A 9,047-nucleotide genomic window follows, 5' to 3' on the forward strand; every position below is an offset into this window, starting at 1 on the left:
AATCAGGTAGTAACTTACAATGGTGTTGTTAAGCAATTTTAGATACTTATAGGCCCCTTTCTATCTTAAAACGTATCACTTCAGTTCAAATGGCAGATATACCTTCCACACTGACAGCTGCTACATTCCTGATACTAGAGCAATTATATCAATCAAAAAATCGATCAAAAGTTTACTGGCTAAGTCTCCAGACCATTTCACACACAATAAACATGTGTTAAAAACAAACAATACATGAATCTTAAAACATAACTTTTAAAAAGTTTATAATTAAGGTTATGCAATATTTTAAAAGATCAAAGTACATGCTCCTATTAAGGCCGCACAAGATTTAGAAACGGATACATGGCTCATTTAAAACACACACACACGTACGTGTGTGTGTGTTTCAACACATGTGAAGAGTTCCACATTTTAAACTCATTTAAGGTGCAACCCTATGCACGCTTGTAAAGAAAAAAAGTCCTACAATTCTCAGCATACCCTAAGAGTTGAAGGACTTTTTTCTGTCTAAACATGCATAAAATTGTGCCTTTAACTCATCATGCCACACTAGCATGAATATAGGAATCAAATAGGATTTCCTTTTGCAGTGGAACATGCTTACTAAGGAGTAAGCACCATTTTGTTATAGGAAAGGATATGTTTTTAATTAAAAAAAACCTATCTGTTACCTGGTACAGAGTTTTCTCATGGAAAACCTAGCTGGTTCACTGTTGCAATTATTTGATTGAGACTAAAATACAGTTACACGTGAATGAAGGAGAGGGGCACTAATTTTAAGGGCACTAATCGTTACTGTACTTATTATTTTCTTTAAATATGGTTAAACATCCCACAGTTATCTTGCTATTCTATTTCTACAATGCCTTTATCGGTATCCTTTTCTCTTGTCTTTACTTCACCCTCCCTTCTTTTTCAGGCTGACTCTTATGCACATTTACCTCAGAGTAAGTCCTACTTACTCAGTGGGGCTTACTTCTGTGTAGACATACTTAGGATTGTGCTGCAGCTCTGTTTTTAAGGTTAAACAAGATACACACCTACCATGTTTACCAAAAGAACAGCTTGAAAAAAGGGGGTTGGACACCCTAAAATTAGCATGGGCAGATAAGAATTGTTTTAGCAAACATTCTGAAAAAAGCGCTGCTGATAAGTTCCTCCTTAACCCTCCCTCCTTTCTCTCTCAGTCTTGCTGGAGTCCAGACTTGGGGGTTGGGGAGAGAGAAAGAGCTAAGGAGAGAACACTCAAACATACAGCTTCTCTCTCTCTCCTTGGTCAGCAAGAGTGAAGGCAGCGGCTGGGCCAGTGAGAAAGATGTTCTTGGCCTTCCTTTGCAGGAGCGGGATGGGGAGAGCAGCTGAATTTGCCACTCTTTCCTGCTCCACTGCAACTGGGGTGGCAAGCTCTTTGTTTGGGGGGAGCATTTGCCCCCACCCCCGCCACTGTGTGAGACCAAATTTCACCAGGAAGTAGTCTGACCATGGCAATGGGGTAATTTCCATTCCCCACAAAATCCAGACCACCCCCTCACACCCTTAGGCAAAGACTGAGTCAAGGATATGCCCTGCCCTGTGTGTCAGGCCTGCGACAAATGGAGACAGCCCCACAGTTGTCATGGAGAATATGAAATTCTGAGCTGGTCCTGTTAAGGCAGCCTCAACGTGAATATTGAAATCCCCCAGGACCAAGGCCCTAGGATTTCCCAAGACCACATCCGAGAGCTCCTCAGGCAGCTCAGTCAGGGAACCCATTGGGTAGCAAGGTGGGTGGTACACCAATAGTATCCCTAATCTGTCTCTTTGGCCCAGCACAAGGTACAGGCCCTCATAGCCTATCCCAGGGCATAGGGGATCTCCCGGTGAGCAAGATTTAACTTTTATGGATCATGGTAACTCCCAACCCTGGCCCTCAAGCCTGGATTGGTGCTGCACTAAATAACCAGATGGGCAAAGCTGGGTCATGTCTACACCATAGGGTGACCATTCAGAAAGGAGGACAGGGCTTCTGTATCTTTAACTGTTACATAGAAAAGGGAATTTAAGCAGGTGTCATTTGTATGCATGCAGCACCTGGTGAAATTCCCTCTTCATCACAACAGCTAAAACTGCATGAGCCCTGCCCCTTTTTGTATCTGATAATAATAAAAGTATTTATTTCTTACCCACCTCTCCATTTTGATTTAGGCGGGGAACAACAGTATAGCTCCTGCAGCTTTAACTGTTGTGATGAAGAGGGAATTTCATCAGGTGCTGCATGCATAAAACAGCACCTGCTGAAATTCCCCTTTCAACACAAATGTTAAAGATACAGGAGCCCTGTCCTCTTTTCTGAATGGTCACCCTGCTACACTGCCCAGCTCACTGAACCATGTCTCAGTGATGAGTGAGGTCTTGTTGCAAGCTGACCTGGCACTCACCACCAGCACCACAACCAGAATAGCTGTTTCCACAAGGATACTGTTGTTTTTTATGCTTATGTTTTTAAATTTTGTATATTTGTTTTTAATGTTTACTGTTTTTAACTTTAGTAAACTGCCCAGAGAGCTTCAGCTATGGGGCAGTATATAAATGCAATAAATAAACCAAGCCAGAGGGCTCAGTAGCCAGTCCACCAGGAACCTGGGGTGGGGTGGGGTGGGGCAAGGCACCACTTGGGAACAAGCCAGGCAAACCCCCCTCCCCATAGGTTTGGATGTTTATGAGCCTCTTCTAGGTGAGGCTCTGGCCCAATCCATCCACCACAGTCCCCAGCAGCAAACCCTTACCAGCAAAGCTGCAGATTGAAACAGTCCAGGTAAGCAGGCTGGCCACCAAGCAGAGCTTGGAGAAGCAAGAAGGCACTCTTGCTGGCAGGTAAAGCAGCTAAGGCAGAGGGTGAGGCGTTTTGTGTGGCCCAATCAGCCCCATGCTGCCAGTTGGGCCCTTGTGCTGCTGGAAGGAAGGAAGGAAAGCCACGGCAGGGCTGGTACTTTCATGAGCCTCTTCCAGCTGAGGCTCTGGCCCAATCCAGCCACCACACAGTCCCCAGCAACAACCCCTTACTAGACAGCTGCAGATTGAAACAGTCCAGATAAGCAAGCAGGCCAAACGAGAAGGCACTCTTACTACCAGGTAAAACACAGCTGAAGGGCTAGCTTTTTTGTGTGTGGCCCATTAAGCCTCATGCTGCCAGTTGGTCCCTTGTGTTGCTCCCAGGAAGGCACAGTAGGGCTGGTTCTTTCATGAGTCTCTTCCAGCTGAGGCTCTGGCCCAATCCAGCCACCACACAGTCTCCAGCAGTAAACTTTTACTAGCAGGCTGTTGATTGAAACAGTCCAGGTAAGCAGGCCAGCCACCAAATAGAGCTTGGAGAAGCAAAAAGGCACTGTTGCTATCAGGTAAAATGCAGCTGAGGCAGAGGGCTGGGTGTTTTTCGTGTGGCCCAGTAAGCCTCATGCTGCCAGTTGGTCCCTTGTGCTGCTCCCAGAAAAGAAGCCCATGGCAGGGCTGGCTCTTTTATCAGCCACTTCCAGGTGAGCCTCTGGCCTAATCCAGTCACCACAGTCCCCGATGGCTAATCCTTACCAGCAAAGCTGCAGATTGAAACAGTCCAGGCCAAGCGAGAAGGCACTCTTACTAGCAGGTAAAACACAGTTGAGACAGAAGGCTCATTGCTTCATGTGGCCCAATTACCCCCATAGTGCCACTTGGGCCTTTGCACTGCTCTCAGGAAGAATGGAAAGCCATGAGAGAACTGGTTCTTTTTTGAGTTTCTCCCCTATGCAAACTGTCTACCTAACTAAAGAACTGGGAATACTGAGAGATTATATGCACTGTGGCTTTGTAGCTGCAGCTGAATTGAGTCTGGCTCGTTAGTATTCACAGGTGGTTCTTCCTTCACTTGAGTAGACCCCTCTAGTCTTCACCCTTTTGCTCCTGAGTAGGAATTTTTAGCCTTGAGCTTTTCTGTGTTCTGTAATGTGACAAGGTGGCATATATATGTGGGGGAACTGGTTCTTCCAAAGCTGATTTTCTCCTGCAAAGTAGGTGCATTACTACTGAGCAACAGCGCCAGCCCTCAATCCCCTTTAACTCTGCTTATGGGAAGGAGGGGGGACTGGACCCCTTCCCCTTCTGTAGCTGAAGACTCTAGACTGGGGGAACCCATGGCTTTTGTTTCCTTTCAGTTAATTTTACTGTGAGGGGGCAGTGCATCTAATGGGTGATTTGTGGCAGAGGTTTTTCTTGAAAAGGGACATGGAAGTTTGGAGGTGGGGTGGGTGCCTGAGAGTGAGGAGAGAGATTAAGGACTGAACCGTGGAATGGGGCAAGGGAGAGAGTAAAAATCCCAGACATGAGGGAATACTAATATTTACTTTGGGGGTTTTGAGATTGCTTGGTGACAATTCTGTCTGAAGGACTTGAGAAACATGGCGGCTGCTGCGAGCTTCTTAATGACTTTTTACTTCAGGCCAAATTCCCTAAACCTTCACCCTCAGCAGATACACCCACAACCAGGTCCACCTCTTGGGTACAGTCTTCCTCTCACCCCTAATGTTTGTTACACTGCAGTCAGCTGTTACTAATTGCATTCTGATTTCTTTGTCTGGGAACTGCTCTGTTAGGAGTTAAGGAGCTGCTCCTTTTGTTTGGGTGGGGGGATTTTTCTTCAGCATTGCTACCACCTATGTGGTTTCTTATTTACAGCAAATGCCTATAGAAACACTCAACTGTAAGTACCATCAGTTTTGAAGAGTCCAAGCGTCCCCACTGCCCAGAGGCATGGGGCCATTATGCTGAAATTACTGGGTGCCTTTACCACCACCTAGGGGGGAGGTGCCACACTGCTGCTGAAATCACTGAGCCTCTCCTCCCAGAGGAAAGGCTCCTGCTGAGACCAGTAGGCTTCTTGTTTGCCATTTGTATTGAAAGGGGAATTTCCACAGGTGTCATTTGTATGCATGCAGCACCTGGTGAAATTCCCTCTTCATCGCAACAATAAAAGCTGCAGGAGCCCTGCCCTCTTTTGTATCTGGTCACGCTAGGCACAGAATTAATTTTTAAACTTAATTTGTGTTTCAGGTAGACACTTCCTGCAGTTGGAAGCTCTACCTTTAAAGTAGACTATTTATTAGGAAGCAAAATCTGATTATCAAATACAAGGAGTTATTTACTAGACTTTACCACCATTTCAAGAGACAAAGGCAGGATCTACACTACTGCTTTAAAGCACTTTATAACGGTTTTCACAACTGTTGGGGCCCAGGACACACCCTATGGAATGAACTGAGTTCATTCCATAGGGAAAAAAATCTGAATGGATCTATTTTCATTTCTGGGGGAGCCTGTTTTGAAACTCCCTGCCTACTGCTTCCACTCAGCAGGCTTTGCTGACCAGGGTCCTTGGTATTGGTAACTGGCACGAGGTTGGGGACCCCTGCCTTGCTTGGGTTTAACTGAGGAATGGGCTCCAGTAGGCAGAAGTTACAGCCTACAATGGCTCCAAGCGTGTCTTTTCTCCCCCTGGGAGGACTTCTTTAAGTTACCAGAGGTCCTTAGCAGTTTGGAGGCTTGCAAAAACCTGACTGTGTGAAGCCAAATATTGAAAACACTCAACTTTTCTTTTTAGATGCCAGCACCACACAGCAAGGAGCTAAATCAAAGTGCACCCATGACTTGAGTGTACAAATACTAACGTTTTTGTAGGGTGACCATATGAAAAAGAGGGCAGGGCTTTGGTATCTCATAGGGTGACTGTGAGAACAGAAGGACAGGGCTCCTGTACCTTAAACAGTTGTAGAAAAAAGAGAATTTCAGCAGGTGTCATTTGTATGCAAGCCACACCTGGTGAAATTCCTTCTTCATCACAACAGTTAAAGCTGCAGGTGCTATAATAGAGTGACCAGATACAAAACAGGGGAGGAATTTCACCAGATGCTGCATGTGTACAAATGACACCTTCTGAATTCCCCTTTTCAATACAATTGTTAAAGATACAGAAGCCCTCTACTAGTTTTCACATGGTCACCCTATCTCAAGGGGTATCTTAAAACATCATTTGAGGATGTGTGCATCTGCCTCTTTACCACTTTTGAGAAAGCTCAGCTTAGCCGTGTTCACTTTGGGTCTGATTTTGTGAATTCAGACCTATTTCACCATCCCTTAGAGCCTTTCCTTTCACAGGTCAAACCTCCCCGCCCCCTCGATGTTGCCTTTCCCCTTTTGTTTGTCAGAGTTTGATATGCCCACAATGCCCTTTGCAAGATTGTGGGCCTGTTCAGAAGGCACTTTAAACCCTGCTGGTTAAGGTCTTTTGTTAAGCAAAAGGCCATGTTTGGGTGGGCACGCCCCCTTGGGGGCTGGACATGTTGGTGGGCATGCCCTATTGGGGGCTGGACATATTGGTGGGCACACCCCCTTGGAAGCGGCCATGTTGTCCTCCTTTTTGGTTTCCAAAATATGGTCACCCTAAATCAAGGCTTCCTTTCTCCCTTTTGCTAGAGTATTTACTACTGTGTTATGTGTTGTAGTTAGTTAGCAATAGATCATGGGCAATTCTAAATCTAGTTCACATTTGTTCACATGACCTAAAGAGGATTTATTTATTTAAGCTTCAGCCCAACAATTTGTTGAGACTGTCACAACAGACCTTCCTTATAACCAAGCATTCTGGAAAACTAGGGTGCAGGAACAGAGATTCAAAAAAATAAAATAAAAAGGCCCAAGTGAGCTGATTTTGTAAAATGCTATCTTTAATATGTCCTTTCATTACATTTTAAGATCCAAAGTATAAAAGATAACATCTTACATTTGAATGGAAGTATATACAGAAAATCAGAGAGGAGTTTGTACATGGAAATGTCTAATGCAGAATAGTTAAAAGCCAAGAAAATCATTACTTCAAATATCACTTTTCATACCTCCCAGATGAAGAAAATTCTACTTTCTATCATCCCTACCAGAGATGGGCAGAGTGCTGTGGTGGAAATGGGCAGTAAAGTAAAGATACATTACCTGAAAAAATTGCAGGTTTCCACAAAACATCAGTCACATTCATTATTGAACTACAAATGCCAGTAACATAGATCACTCATTTTCATCAGTGGGATAGACACCAACACACAACTCTTTGCATTTTCAAGTAGACTTGTACTTACTGTACTAAAAAGGACACCTTTCTAGTGAAAAGATGTAACGTGTGTACTCTAGTTCATGAATATTTTTATATTGACTTGTATCAGTGGGTCATAATGGGCCGAAAAATATTTGGTCACTTTGCTAGTGTAAAGATGTACCTACATTTAGAAGCTAGACTTGTAGTTTTCACAGAATATTTTCTTTTTTCATCCAAGGAAGTATTATCTTTTCTTTTTGCTGGCATTTATTTAGTGAGACTTATACAAAAGAGCAGTTATAAAACCCTCTCTAAATTAATCACTGGTCAGGAAAAAAATGTAGATGTCATAGGATCCTATGGGGGGAAAACCTACTTTCTTCATTTACAAAAATGACTGTCCAAACCAAAATTCTCATTTACCCTAGTGTATCTCCAAATTATAAATGTATTCTGGATTTATGCAAGAGCAACTGAGAATCTGATTCTGTGCACAAAGATCTGGATAATCAGGAAGATATCTCACAAAACTAGCAAACAAAAATTCTATACAGTGCACAAAGAAGTTTATATTTCTCTTATGTACAGGAATATTCGATGAACATATTTTGAGTTGCCCTTCAGATTCTTCATGCAATAACTAGAGGCTCATGAAGATATTGCTTTGACTGGTCGGGTACACGTTTAAAGGCACATGTTGAACAAATTTCCAGCTCTCGCATTTGGGCATATTTTTTTAAAAAAAATTCAGGTTTCATGTAAAGAAGCATATATGACTATCACTATGAATCCCATCCATTCCAGATAACAATGTTTCTATGCAACTATCTGGAGAGACTTTTCATATCCTGATGCTTTATTTGCTGCCTCTGCTGCTTGAAGAATCACATTTTTCTTCACTTTCAAAAAATCTAACCTACAGAGATATATTCCTTAGATTTTTCAACAAGTGGTGAATCCTAGGGCCCACTCTGGCAGTAACTTTGAGCCATACAAGCCATGTGCAGAATTCAGTGTCGATCAACACAGAGTTCTGCATGTGGCTTCTATGGCTCACAGAAAATAGAAAGTAAGGTCATGGTTCCTCATTCATTAATGCACATTTGATAATGTTATACAAAGCAAGGAGAGGAACCATTTTATCAAGTGTTTAACATACCTATATAAAGTTGTATATTCATGCTTTGTATATTCTGGTTAGGGAATGCTCAGAGTTGTAGGACTCTTTTCTGTCAAACATACATAGGATTGTGCCCTAAAGTGCCTGTTAGTTTCATTAACAGAAATAGCTAGATATTCACTTGTGCCTTATGTTTTCCAATAGTTATGGGGGTGGGGGTGGTTTTTGGACCAACCTTGAATTATTATTTTCTTTTCTTTTTAATATGCAAAATTCTGCATCAGAACTGAATGATGGAATTCTGTGAAGTAAATTTTTCCATATTACTAAGATAATCTGGTTCAGTAAAATATAGCACATCACTTATTTTGTGTTCACTAATCTTTGCTGGCAAATGGAATGTGCCTAAATTATATTTTCCAGGATTCCATGCCACTGAGGGGACCAAAACTTTGCACTTGGTAGGACTGTATTCTTCAACTATATATAAAATCTAACACAGAAAGGGTCTTCTTCACAATGCTCTGTACCACAGGCTCTAGATCGATTTGAGTCAATGGGTCTTTGGCCACTGTCTTCAATGGAACCAGATTTAGACTCTCAGGAACTAGTAGAGGATAAAATGTGGATGTCACTGGGTTGCACTGCTACTAAGAAGAGTCAGCATGTGGGCATTTTGCATAAGTTTTACTTCATGATCTAATTTGTAGGTAACTTGTATTCTTCATCAAAATGAGCAGCATTCAGAGGCAGTCAGGTGGTACAGGAGTTCTTGTGGCACCAGTCAGAAAATCCCCTCATCTTGGCCTCCCCCACTGACAGTGATCTTGG

At 43.0% G+C, this 9,047-nt stretch overlaps 1 protein-coding gene across 1 annotated transcript in view; it reads left to right on the forward strand.

Annotated features, from left to right (window-relative positions):
• ATP5PB (ATP synthase peripheral stalk-membrane subunit b) overlaps positions 1 to 9,047 on the forward strand; it is a 331,787-nt gene that overhangs the window by 193,904 nt on the left and 128,836 nt on the right. The gene's annotated exons all lie outside the window — the stretch shown is intronic.

Source organism: Elgaria multicarinata, chromosome 1, assembly GCF_023053635.1.
Source record: "Elgaria multicarinata webbii isolate HBS135686 ecotype San Diego chromosome 1, rElgMul1.1.pri, whole genome shotgun sequence".
Lineage (NCBI taxonomy): Eukaryota > Metazoa > Chordata > Lepidosauria > Squamata > Anguidae > Elgaria > Elgaria multicarinata.